The sequence below is a fragment of the Onychomys torridus genome, chromosome 13 (assembly GCF_903995425.1).
Source record: "Onychomys torridus chromosome 13, mOncTor1.1, whole genome shotgun sequence".
In the NCBI taxonomy this organism is placed as follows: Eukaryota; Metazoa; Chordata; class Mammalia; order Rodentia; family Cricetidae; genus Onychomys; species Onychomys torridus.
Window position 1 is genome coordinate 56,121,266 of NC_050455.1, and position 13,610 is coordinate 56,134,875.

Here is a 13,610-nt window from a genome sequence, read left to right on the forward strand (position 1 = left end):
CTCTGACCACTAAGAGTTAATAATACATTGCTTGAGACATGGCAAAATGCCCAGGATGGTTGAAGATTTTTGTTTTGGTCTAATGTCCTTGAAGCAACCAACACAACCAGCCTGAGCATATGCCATATGTCTCTAGAGTCTCAAAAATTGGGTTATAGGTTAATGAGTAATAATGATAACTCTGTTTATTTTTATTTTTGTGTGTTTATTCTTTAGCATTCTTTATATATTTTTTTAATTATTAATTTTTTTTCCATTTTACATACCAACCCCAGTTCCCCCTCCCTCCCCTTCTCCTGCCTCCTCACCTCCCTCCCACTCTATCCCCATCCACTCCTCAGAGTGGGTAAGACCTCCCGTGGTATAACTGTTTATTAATGATGTCAAAACTTAGGAAATGATTGGAAATGATAACTCTGTTCTGTCATAGTTTATTAATGATGACTAAAAGATGAGCAAAAGGAAGTGAAACACATGCCCCAAAACAAAAATGATATGATCTATGTTTTGGAACATCATGAATGTATCCCTGCTAACTAAATCTGTATAAATAAAGAAACACTCTGGCTGCTAGTCAGTCAGGCTGCAAGATTCTCCCGACTACCATGGCCTGGCTCAATTCTTTCCCCGCTGACTCCTTACACCCTCTTCAGGACCCATCCACCGCCGGGGATGGCTCCCGGCACCCTGACACATCCAAAGATGCCACAGCCAACCAAGTTTAAACTAGTGTAAACTGTTGCTTGCCTAGCCAATCGTGTTTGCTGGCGATGACTTATCTGTCCCTGGAATTCCCCTAGCTGGGCATAAAAGGAGCCCCAGAACTTCTCTGAGGGTTGTAGCCATTTTATGGTGTGACTGACCCCTGCATGCAGAAATTTTCTCTTGAGAAATAAATGGCCTTGCTTTTGCATACTTGAGTGGTGGTCTTTTGTGGGGTGATTTGTGTACCCTAACAGCCTCATCTCCTGTAAATGTAACTGTCTTGTTAAATAAGAAACACAGAGCCAATTGCAGAGTTAAAAGCCAAGAGGTCAGAGCAATAGCTGAAAACCTTACCCTTCACTGCTGCTCTGTCTTTCCTCTCCGCCACAGAGCTACTTCCTGTGTCCCGTCTTTTTTATAGACTTTCTCTTCTGCCTTCTCATTAGTTGTAAACCCAGCCACATGACTTCCTCGTCACTGCCTGTCTGTACAGACCTCCAGGTCTTCTATGGTTGGTATTGAGATTAAAGGCATGTGTCTCCACGCTGACTGTATCCTTGAACACACAGAGATCCTGCCTAGCTCTGCCTCCTAAATGCTGGGATTAAAGGCATGCACCACCACTGCCAAGCTTCTGCTATAGCTTGCTCTGACCCCAAGGCAACTTTATTAACATACAAATAAAATCACATTTCGGTACAAATAAAACATCACCATAATCTCCTAATGCCACCTCTTTGGGGGCAAGGATTCAACGTGCAAATATGAAGAGAAACAAGCATTCATAGCATCGCCTTCTGTGGGGGTCCCCTTTTTACTTGCAGCCTGTTGGCCACCAGTCCATGATGACCGTGGGCAGGAGCGACAAAAGACAGCTTTGTGTGGCCTGTGAGCATGATGGAGATGGATAGTCCTCCGGGATATAACTTCAGTGAATCAGTGCAACTTTATTCCAGAGTATAGGGAATATATAGGATTAGGAATGATAGCTGGGGAATCACTTCATTTGCATTAAATAGCATGTTCCTATCTTAAGGCTCCTAGTGGAAGTCTGTCTTAGTTATCATCTGTGGAAGCACGGTCCTATTGTAAAGCTCCTAGCCCAATGTCTAATTACCATATGGGCAGCAGGGGGGAAGCTGCAGGGGATGTGTCCACGGTCACACTGGAGATAAGTCAGGCATCCCAGCCTAGAGACAGTCTCCAAAAAAGGTCAGGTAGAGAACAGGATGCCTTCTGTCTGAAGTTGGGCATGGGGTTGGGTGAGGGGGGGGGGGGGGGGGCCGTCCATGTTGCTGAGCTTGGAGAGACCTGCCAGGTCACGGTAGACTGCAACCTCAGACCAGCAGGGCCTCCCAGCCACCTTCCTGGCTCCCAGCATCTAGAGACAGTCCACACTCCTTAGCTCGTGGCCCCCAAAGGGACACTAGCCCACTGGAGCATATGGCTCTGGCAGGCCTTGCCCTTCTCCCCCATTCTTCTGCCTAGCTAAAAACTGTAAGATTTGGGGTTGGGAATTTAGCTCAGTGGAAGGCCTTGGGCTCAGTCCTCAGCTCCAGGAAAACCAAACAAATCAAAAAACAAAAAACTGTTAAATTACATTGCTAAAGCTAGCTACTAAAGTCTATTCCCTATTCCCTTATTTGGCCACTTCATACCAAAGTCCAGTTATCAAAAGCCCCCTTTGGCTCACTTAACATACCCAATTAAAATTAAACACCTCATTCTAACACAGGGTTTCTGCATTTACCTTTATAAACTTTTTTAAAATAAATATCCATTTTCTTATATGTCACATCTGTCTCCCCTCAATCCAGAGGCAGTCCTCTGTTCCCCCCAGAACAACTACCCCTTTCCCTTCTCCCCTTCTCCTTTTACCACCCTGTCCTAGCCCATTCTAACACAGACCGCCCCTTTTTCCTCCTCTTAGAAATTACATCTGAGCCGGGCAGTGGTGGCACACGCCTTTAATCCTGGCAGAGGCAGGATATCTGTGAGTTCGAGGCCAGCCTGGTCTACAAAGCGAGTTCCAGGAAAGGTGCAAAGCTACACAGAGAAACCTTGTCTCACAAAACCAAAAAAAAAAAAAAAGGAAAAAAAATTACATCTGCAAGGCCATTTGCTGCTGTTTTCTGCCTGAGTCAGAAGCAGCCACTTTAACTCCCCCCTTTCCCTTAATAAAGGATTGCTCTGTGAAAATAGGTGTGTCTAATCTGGGGTCGGGGAGGAGACCCCCCCCCCCTGTTGGGGGTGTTCTCCTTCAGCACCATCTTTTCATCAAGCACCTCATTCAACGCCCCACCCTTCTTTATCCCCATATAAGGACTGTTATATCCATCCCACACAAATAAACCAGGATCTCTATCTCAAGATCTTATTTCTATCTGTGGGTTCTGGGGGTTTGGATGCAGACACATTTGGGAAGTCTTCTTCAGCCTACCACACTGTGTTATTGCAAATGTTCTTTTTCAGATGTCCGAGAGAGAATTAACTCTCCACCACAAACACTGGAACTCACAGGGCTGAGAAAGTTTCCTCTTTCAGCTTACACTAATTCTCAGAAGTGACCTACAAGAAAATATTGTCTCAGTAGACTCTGACGTCACACATCAAATGTCCCAAATAACCAGGCCCTGAGGTAGTGATCGCATTATCTGAGAACTCAATTTCCTTCTTCAGGTCCCAGGATGACAAGCCCCATTACAGCAGGAGATCTAGAGAGCAGTAATTGCCCTGTTACCAAGGGGAGTGGAGGTGGGGATGTTAGGTTGATGGTGGCGAGCACCGTTTGTAGAGGCCTATATTGTCTTTGCTTACATAGGCCAGAGAATGAGCCTTAAAACAACATGTGTTAATAGGACCTTCTGGTGTCAGTCTTCCATTCGACCTTTCCTTTAGTTTAGTTACAGCTGTCATCAGCTGTTTCCCGTGTCTGGACTTGCTGTCCCCTGTCTATTTGATAAAGACCCAGGTGTCCAGCCTTGTGCTTAGGGCTGTCTTGTCTATGGCATTCACCGCGAGTATGTATAGCACAAAGGCCGAGCCAAGCCAATCTCAACAGAGATACTTAACTGTTTTCAGTTATGTGACTTAAGGACTAAATTCTTAGTCTGTCTGCTGTTTTTGAGAAGAAGGCCTTGATTGGTAGTCTTTGAACTTGCACTTGACTCTTAACTGTCCTGTCCCCCCCCCCCCCCCCCCAAATGCTGGGATTATAGGGAAAAGTATTTATCGTACCTGGTCTTCAATACTGAATTCTTGACATAAAATATCTCAAAGTCTTTGTGTTAGTTATTATGCGGTGCTGTGTTATTCATTAAGCAGCGCTGTTTACTGTTCGAGAAAAGCCATGAGGCACAACAAAACCTACTACGTGGACCTGGGCCTGCAATCCTGTCATTCCCTATGAGTACTGGGGCTATAGTACACACCAAAATACCTGGTTATACTGTGACTTTTTTGTTTATTTATTTATTTATTTATATTTTTTTTAATGTGGAGCTGAGGATTGAACCCAGGGCCTTGTGCTTGCTAGGCAAGCACTCTACCACTGAGCTAAATCCCCAACCCCTGTTTATTTGTTTGTTTGTTTGTTTTTTTTTTTTTGAGATAGGGTTTCTTTGTGTAGCTTTGGCTGCCTTAGAACTAGCTCTGTAGACTGACTAGGTTGGCCTCAAACTCACAGAGATCAGGCTGCCTCTGTCTCCTGAGCACTGGCATTAAAGGCGTGAGCTGTTGGGCTCTGCTGTGACTTTTAACTATGATCCAAACTACCCCGGGGAATAACAGCTTTGGAAAAGTGAGCCAGGAAGATCTACCTCTCTCACTCTCAGCCACAGCAAGTTATCCAGGCCTGTAGCACATACCCTTTGTAAAGATTCATTATTATTGCTGGGTGTGGTACCGTTAATCCAAGTACTTAGGAGGCAGGCAGATCCTAGTGTGTTTGAGGCCAGCCTGGTCCATAGTAAGTGCCGGGCTAACTAGAACTATACAGTGAAACTTTGGCACAAAACTTTATTTTTATTATTTTTAATTATGTGCATGTATGTGTGTGGTGGTGGGGTGAGGTGCCTGTGGAGACCAGAGGTGTTGGATTCCCATGGAGTTGGATTTACAGTTGTGTGCTGCCCAACCTGAGTGCTGGGAACTGAACTCAGGTCCCCTGAAAGAACTTTTAACCTCTGAGCTACCCTCCCATACCCTTTTAGAAACCCAAACCATCCCTACAGAGGAAAGAAATCAAGTCCTTCAGCTGAGGTAGAGTCTCTTCCTGAGAACTCGGGAGTGAGAATGTCACACACGTGACAGCTGCCTCAGGCATGAGGAAAAACAGCTCTCAAATGTCTCACAGGAATTCCAGGAAAATCCTCAGGGCTGCAGGCTGAAGCCTGGCTAAGGACCTAGGTTCACTTCAGAAGCCTTAAGGATGCTCTCTGGCCATCCCCTCCGTTACAGAGCTCATCTTTCTTCTCTGCCAAATCTCCCATAAGAGCAAGCTCCTGTATCTTCTTTGCCACCTTTTGTTTTGTTTTGTTTTGTTTTTTCGAGACAGGGTTTCTCTGTGTCATTTTGATGTCTTGTCCTGGATCTCGCTCTGTAGACCAGGCTGGCCTCGAACTCACAGAGATCCCCCTGGCTGTGCTGGGATTAAAGGTGTGCGCCACTGCTGCCGGGCTTCTTTGCCTAGTCCATGGGTGTTTCCCAGTTCCACAGAGCTCTGGCTTCCCTTGGTGTTGGGGAAGAAGTGCCTATGAGGGGCTATTCTGTAAACCAAGGGTTAGTGTCAAACACTGACCAATCGGAACTGCCCTCATTTGCATGGTGGTGGAAATTGAAATTGAAGCCCTTGGGGCTGGAGAGATGGCTCAGAGGTTAAGAGCACTGGCTGCTCTTCCAGGGGACCTGAGTTCAATTCCCAGCACCCATATGGCAGCTCACAACTGTCTATAACTCAAATTCCAGGGGATCTGACACTTTCACACCAATACACATAAGATAAACTTAAATAGATTATTTAAAAAAAAAAAAAAAAAGAAATTGAAGCCGCTGCTGTCCATCTTGTCGTGAGCTGTTCTGGTGTTACCGATTGTCGCAGCTTTGCTGTGTGCCCAATAAACTTACCTTTTGCTAATCTGATGTGACTTAGGTGAATTCTCCCACTGTCCGCAACTCTGACCTGGGACACCTGACGGCCCGTTTGGCGACTGGGAAGTTTCCATGCTGCTCTTCTGTTTCTCCCAACTTGAGACCCTTCGCGAACCACTAGCTGTGTATGGGCTCAGAGACAATTACTGGTCTTTTGCTGGAGAGTTCTCTGGTGGGAGGAACAAGTATCTGTATTCACCACTGTCCTTAGAAGAGCTCCTCCTGGGACTTCCTGTCTCTGTCTTGGAACCCTTAAATACTTGGAACCCTTAAGCTACCACTCAGCAGCTCAGGGTATACCTGTCACAGCCCTTACAGGCTGGAGACCTAGTCTTCACACAAACCTTTCAACGGAAGGACTTTGTTCCTGCGGTGACTGATTGATCAAAGTAACTGGTGGGAGCCAAAGGCCTGGGACAGGGTTTGTCCACCTGGCCATGAGGAAGAAAGGACTGTTTCCTGTCTCTTGTCTTATTCCCTGTTCCCAGGATGTTATGTATAGCAGTCTCCTGACAGTCAAGCAACAGTTGGAAGAGACAGTGTGGTGACCCCTTTCAGCCGTAAGAAGCTCCCTAGGAAGAGGCCTTTGCCGAGATGCCCAATTGATTCTGCAGTTCTGTCGGGGGCACTGTGGGAGAACAAGAAACCACAGGAATGGCAACGGAGTGCATCATCCAATCCAAATGAACCACTCCGTCATCCCAAGAGATGCAGCTGCTGCGGACGCCCAGACGCTGCTCACTCAAACACTGGTCAGTCAAAATGGTAGTTTGTGTGGTGGGAACGGAAAGACAAAGGCAGACAGTTCTCCTATAGAAGTAACCACAGGGCAGTGGTGGCACACGCCTTTAATCCCAGCACTTGGGAGGGGAGGCAGAGGCAGGAGGATCTCTGTGAGTTTGAGGCCAGCCTGTATTACAAAGTGAGTTCCAGGAAAGGCACAAAGCTACACAGAGAAAACCTGTCTCAAAAAAAAAAAAAAAAAAAAAAAGTAACCACAGCCCACCAAGTCACAGCTGATGTCAGCTACTCTGCATTCCACTACAATGTACAAAACAAACAACCCCAGCAGTGTTAAAACAAATCTTAGCACTGAAGCTGTCCATCAGTTGGTACAGTGTTTGCTTAGCATGCACAAAGCCTTGGATTTGATTCCCCGCACTGTAGAAACTAGGTGTGGTGGTGCACATTTGTAGTCCTAGTACTTGAGATGTGGATTAGAAGTTCAAAGCCACATATTAATGCCTAGCAAAGTAGAGGCCCCATATCCACAACAATTTTTTTGTTTGTTTGTTGTGTGTGTGTGTGTGTGTGTGTGTGTGTTTCCAAGACAGGGTTTCTCTGTGTAGCTTTGGAGCCTGTCCTGGGACTCGCTCTGTAGACCAGGCTGGCCTTGAACTCACAGAGATCCGCCTGCCTCTGCTTTCCAAGTGCTGGGATTTTTGTTTTTTTCTAGACAGGGTTTCTCTGTGTAGCTTTGCGCCTTTCCTGGAACTCACTTGGTAGCCCAGGCTGTCCTCGAACTCACAAAGATGCACCTGGCTCTGCCTCCCGAGTGCTGGGATTAGAGGTGTGCGCCACCACTGCCCGGCCAAGTGCTGGGATTTTGAGACAGGATTTCACTGTGGACAGCCTTGACTGAAGTAGTGTTGATAATGAATGAGCCCAGCTTCCTGCTCCCAGGAAGATTTTTGCCTGTGTGGTTCCCAGGGACTGAACCTGGGATCATCTCTCCAGCCCCGCAAAACAATTTTTTTTTATAAAAAGGAAAATTTACCTAAACATTTCTAATAAAGGCCTTAACCATACCTAATTTTATGGATGTTATCTACAAAAAAAAAAAAAAAAAAAAAAAAATTAAGCCAGGTGGTGGTGGCACGTCTTTAATCCCAGCACTCAGGAGGCAGAGGCAGGCAGATTCATGTGAGTTCGAAGCCAGCCTGGTCTACAGAGTGAGTTCTAGGACAGGCTCCAAAGCTACACAGAGAAAACCTGTCTCCAAAAACAAACAAACAAACAAACAAACAAACAAACAGACTGTGTTATTTAAACTGACCTAGAGCAGAAAAAATATGTGAAATTTAACTCACTGTCAGTTAACATACTGCATGAATCAGCAAAGCTGGTAACAAAAGCATGCAATCTCAGCCTCTTGGGAGGCCGAGGCCAGGGGAACAAAAGTTCAAAGAAGGCCTACCTGTGCTACCGAACAAGTTCGAGGACAGCCTGGGCCAAGTAGTGAGACCTCATCCCACAAGAAGACATGGAGATATAGCTCAGTGGGTACAGTGTTTGTTTAGTATGCATGAGCCTCCGTTCAGTCCGCAGTCCCAAAGGAGGGCATAATAAGCTGCCTTGGAAACAATTGTGTGTTTCCCATAAGCAAGGGCAACGTGCTACTCTCTTGGAAAGAACAGTAGCCTGAACGTAAGCATGGGCAGGCTTACTCCTCTCTTAGCAGATACTCAGGGTCCCCAAGCACAGAGATCTTACCTAATTGTAAGCAGGCATCATCTGGCCCCTTTGTGTTGGAGTAAGAAAATATGTCTACTAAAACCATGGCTACATCAACATCCACATGAATGACAGCCTAAGTGGGGTCCTGGCAAGAGGATGAAGTCTCGGGCCCTTCCAGGTGGTCAGTACTCTCCCCTACCAAAGCTGACTTCTGTCAAGATATTTTGGTCATCAAGAAGCACTTCAAATGTATCGAGGAAATTGGTGTTGAACTTGGAAATGTAAAGATTCCTGTCTCACAAAGCTATCTGCTCTTACAGGCCAAGGAAAACTCCAGGAATGGCATAAATCCCAAACTCTGCTGTTATTGTGGTTAACAGTTCAATACGAGATGTTTTGGTTCCACCTACTGGTTGCTGTCTACTAAGGCAATTTAGAGCTCTGGATGGAGTCAATCCCCAAGCTCATGAGCAATTGATGGATGGATGGAACCGTGAAGTGGGGATGAGGGGATGAGTCTCACAAATATAAACTTGAGGGGGGAGGGAGAAAAAAGGCCGGGTGGTGGCAGCACATGCCTTTAATCTCAGCACTTGGAAGAGGCAGGCAGATCTCTATGAGTTTGAGGCCAACCTGGTCTACAAAGCGAGTTCCAGGACAGCTAGGACTGTTATACAGAGAAACCCTGTCTTGGGAAAACAAAACAAAACACTGAAACTAGTTGAAGCAGAATTTTCCAGAGAAAGTGAACAGGGGATCTATTGATCTTTTATCTAAAGAGACTTTTTGTTGTTGTTTTTTTGAGACAGGGTTTCACTGTGGACAGCCTTGGCTGAAGTAGTGCTGGTAATGAATGAGCCCAGCTTCCTACTCCCAGGAAAATTTTTGCCTGTGTGGTTCCCAAGGACTGAACCCAAGGTCCTTTTATACGATGGCTTTACAGTCCACCAGGAGCCTCCATCCTCACCCCAGGATGGGGTTCAACAGCTGCAGGGGCAGCAGCACTCACTTCCGGCTCCAGACTCCATCTGAGACTGCAAGACTTGCACACAGCTTGTAGTTTGTGGGTTCTTTGTAGTGTGAGACAGTGTTTCGCTCTGTAACCCCTACTGGCCTTTGACTGACAGCAATTCTATCATTTTAGCTTCCCAAATGTTAGGATTACAGGTGTGAGTCACCATGCCTAGAGAACAGATTCTGACGGCTTTGGGTATTGCTACCTTTAGGGACAGTGTCAGCTGGAAAACGGCCCCTGGCTTCCTGCCTACTGGTGGCAAATGTTCTAATCATGAGCAGACTAGCAGCCGACCAGGGGCAAAACTAGTCACTCCATGAGTCTGAAGGTCGGGAGCAGTATCCTATACGGACACAGCCCAGGATGATTTGTGTTATCTTTTTGCCTTTTTGTCTGTTTTTTTTCCCCCTTGAGGTAAGATTTGCTTGTAGCCCAGGCTGGCCCTGAATTTGTGCTCTTTCTGCCTCTACCTTCTGAGTGCTGGATTTACAGGTATGCATCACCACACTGGGAACTGTTCTTTTGGTTTTTCTTTTCTTTTCTTTTTTTTTAAGCTGAGGATCGAACCCAGGGCCTTGTGCTTGCTAGGCAAGCACTCTACCACTGAGCTAAATCCCCAACCCGTTCTTTGGTTTTTAATTAGTTCCTCCAATACATTTGAAATGTGTGTGTGTGTGTGTGTGTGTGTGTGTGTGTGTTTCAGATTCTCAGATTTAAATGATTAAAGGGAAATGTTCTTCTGATTGGATGTTTATTAATAGTATATAGAACATCAATTTCAAATTCTTTTTAAAATTCATGTTCCTAAGGGAGTCAAAGTTAAAGTGTAATGAAAAGAATACAGTGATATTAAAAATACTTATACAAAATTACAGAGCTGTTTTAGAGATCGCTGAAACAATGCAGTGCGACCTCTTAGCTGCCTGCCAGTTTTGATGATAAGACCCTAGTGCTGAAGACAATTTTGGTCACAAGCCACGGGAAAATTTAAAAATCTGTTACTGACTAGCAGACTTCTTTCCGTCCAGGAAGCTTTCATACACTAGGGGGTGCTATAGAGGCTGCTGGGGTAAACAACTAAGTCTTACCTAGCTGTGAGCCCTGCAAACTCTAATAATGACCTGTCTGGCGAGATACGCCCATGAGTGCAATAATGGCGTAACTGTTACAGGGTAGCCCATTGTTTTCTGATTGGCTTTAGGGCCTGCTCTGCTCAGCTGGAAGCTCGTGGGACATCAGTGCTGCTACCATCTCTTCAGGGTAAACGGTCTGACCGGCAACAGGGACCCTCCACCCTCCAGTTTTTCAAAACGTCCCAAAGAAGGACACATCTGCTCCTGTGTCTTGTTCATGCACGTCTGTCATTCACCCTCGGCTCTTCTGCACAACCAGGACACACCCCCGTTTCATTCTTTCTGGCCGTCTTCTCTCTTCCCATGGCTGGCCCTGTTCATAGGGCTGGTGGTAAATAGTCTATTTTTCTCCTAGCAATTTGCCTCCTCCACGTCCTCAAGGAGCAGATCCCCGAGGTCTCCGGGATTGCAGTTAAATGAATGCTTCTTCAACCACCCCTCCTGCTGAGCATGAGCCCACTGACTCCCAACTCACCCTCCCGACATCGTCCCATGCCAACCAGAAATAGCCAGACTTGAGCCGGCACCCACATATCCAAAAAGTTTGGGATGTTCAGTTGGAAGGTCCACTTTGGCCCCACCCCCCACTCCAAACCCCGCCCCTCAGGAAGCCGGACAAGTGGCGGCTCCTCCCCTGGAGCTGCTCACGACCACATGACAGGGTATTTAAGCTCCAGTCACTAGACCCGACATGTGATTTCACCTCTTCCCTCCCCTGCCTCACTCCTGGGGGGCTTGAGAGTCATCTGGGGGCATTTTGTTCATTAAACCTGGGCTTTTTTGATTTGGCTTATTGCTTTGGCAGAGAAACCTACTTACTGGAGATACAAAAATACCTATCATGCTCCACAGAAGGAAACTCATGCCTACTATTATAAATTGGGCTAAGCATCCATTGCTGGGGAAATCATCAGCTGTTAGGCAGAACCTACTATTATTATTTTGCTAAACGGACATAGTATAAATCTACCTTATCTCTATACCCGTGGATTAGTGCTGCTCTCAGTATGTCAGAGAAGCTTCTTTTTTCTTCTTTTTTTTTAAACTGAGTTTGGGGCCTAATACAGATTCACACCTGGTGAAGGTGTAAGGAATAAGTATCTGTGGAGTGCTTAGCCATAAATGGGGCATCAATTTCACATGTTCTCCTCCCCCAAGTCTCAGGGCACCTCTCAGAATAGGGGTGGGAAGTAATATTAGAGAGCCAGAGATGGGGGCGGGGACCCGTACAACATCAAGTCAGTCAGCATTTCAGTGTGGTGGGGGATGGCTTCACATGTGGTTTGGAGGGGTTGATGGAGAGGGCAGTGCTTTTTAGGAGAGCATAGGATTGTTAGGACAAGGAAACTATTCTGGATGATGGGTACAATCCATTTTATGTTTGTCAAAACCTATGGAACATACACCAAGAATGAGCCCTTATGTCAATCACACTTCGGTGCTGTTGCTATGGTGTCATTGTGGGTTCCCTGACAGTAACAATAACAAATAACAACAGTGACTGCCATGCTGTTGCATGTAGACAGGGGAAGTTGTGTGCACGCCACGCATGCATGCATGCACGCACGCACGCATGCACGCACGCAAGCAAGGGTCTCCAAACGCCTTATGTTCCTGTCTCCAACTCCCAAGTGCTGGGATCAGGAGTGTTCTGAATGTATTTTCTGTTCAATTTCTCTGTGAACCTCAGAGCACTTTAAAAATTTAGGTCTTATCTGGGCGGTGGTGGCACATGCCTTTAATCCCAGCAGTCGAGAGGCAGAGGCAGGCAGTTCAAGGCCAGTCTGCTTTACAGAGGGAGTTCCAGGATAAGTTCCAAGGCTACACAGAAAAATCCTGTCTTAAAAAAACAAAACAAAACAAAAAACAAGACAAAACAAAACAAAACAACTTAGGTCTTTTTCTGAGACAGGGTTTCTCCCTGTAGCCCTGGCTGTCCTGGAACTCACTAGGTAGACCAGGCTGGCCTCGAACTCACAGATATTTACTTGCCTCTGTCTCCTGAGTGCTGAGATTAAAGGTGAGTGCCACTACTGCCCAGCAGCTCTTTTTCAAAAATCCTATTCCGTCTATTTCACATCCTACTTTCAGAAATGTTTACTGCCTCTATTTGAACTTGGCTTTTGGGAGCTGGAGCAATGGCCCAGAAGTTAAGGTTACTGGCTGCTTTTGCAGAGGACCTGGGTTCAGGTTCCAGCACCCACATGGCAGCTCACAATCTGTTAACTGTTTGTAACTTCAGTTCTAGGGGGCTGACACTCTCTTCTGACCTCTAAAGGCACAGAATACAGGTGATATATTACAAACATGCAGGCAATCTATTCATACACAAAAAAATAAATCTTTAAAAAACAATAAACTTGGGGTTGGGGATTTAGCTCAGTGGTACAGCGCTTCAAGTGCAAGGCCCTGGGTTCTGGTCCTCAGCTCAAAAAAAAAAAAAAAAAAAAAAAAAGATAAACTCACTGGGTGATGGTGGCGCATGCCTTTAATCTCAGCACTTGGGAGGCAGAGGCAGGCAGATCTCTGTGAGTTCGAGGACAGCCTGGTCTACAAAGCGAGATCCAAGACAGCCAGGAATGTTACACAGAGGAACCCTGTCTTGAGGAAAAAAAAAAAAAAAAAAAAAAAAAGAAGATAAATTTGGCCAGGTGATGGTGGTGCATGCACGCCTTTAATACCAGCACTAGAGAGGGAGAGGCAGGTGGATCTTGGTGAGTTCAAGAGGCCAGTCAGCAGTGGTGCATGCCTTTAATCCCAGCACTCAGGAGCCAGCCTCGTCTACAGAGCTGAGATCCAGGACAGGCATCAAAACTACAGAAAAACCCTGTCTCAAAAACATCAAGAAAAAAAAAAAAAAAAAAAAGTATCTCTTGTGCTTTTATATAGTGGTTTTTTTTTTCTCGGAATGTCTCAGGACTTAGAGGTTACAGTTATTAGTTTTATGTGCAACTGATGGACTTGGAGTGTACCTCTAAAATAGGAATAAAGTATTTAAAAATAATTACTTTTGTTTTTAAGTCTCTCTGTGTGCATGTGTATCTGTTATGTGCTGGAGAGTGCAGGTCTTCATGGAAGCTGTTTCAGATTCTCCGAAGTCCAAGTCGTCTCTCCACCCCAAATCTTTTTAATTTAAAGAAGGCTAAGGAAAA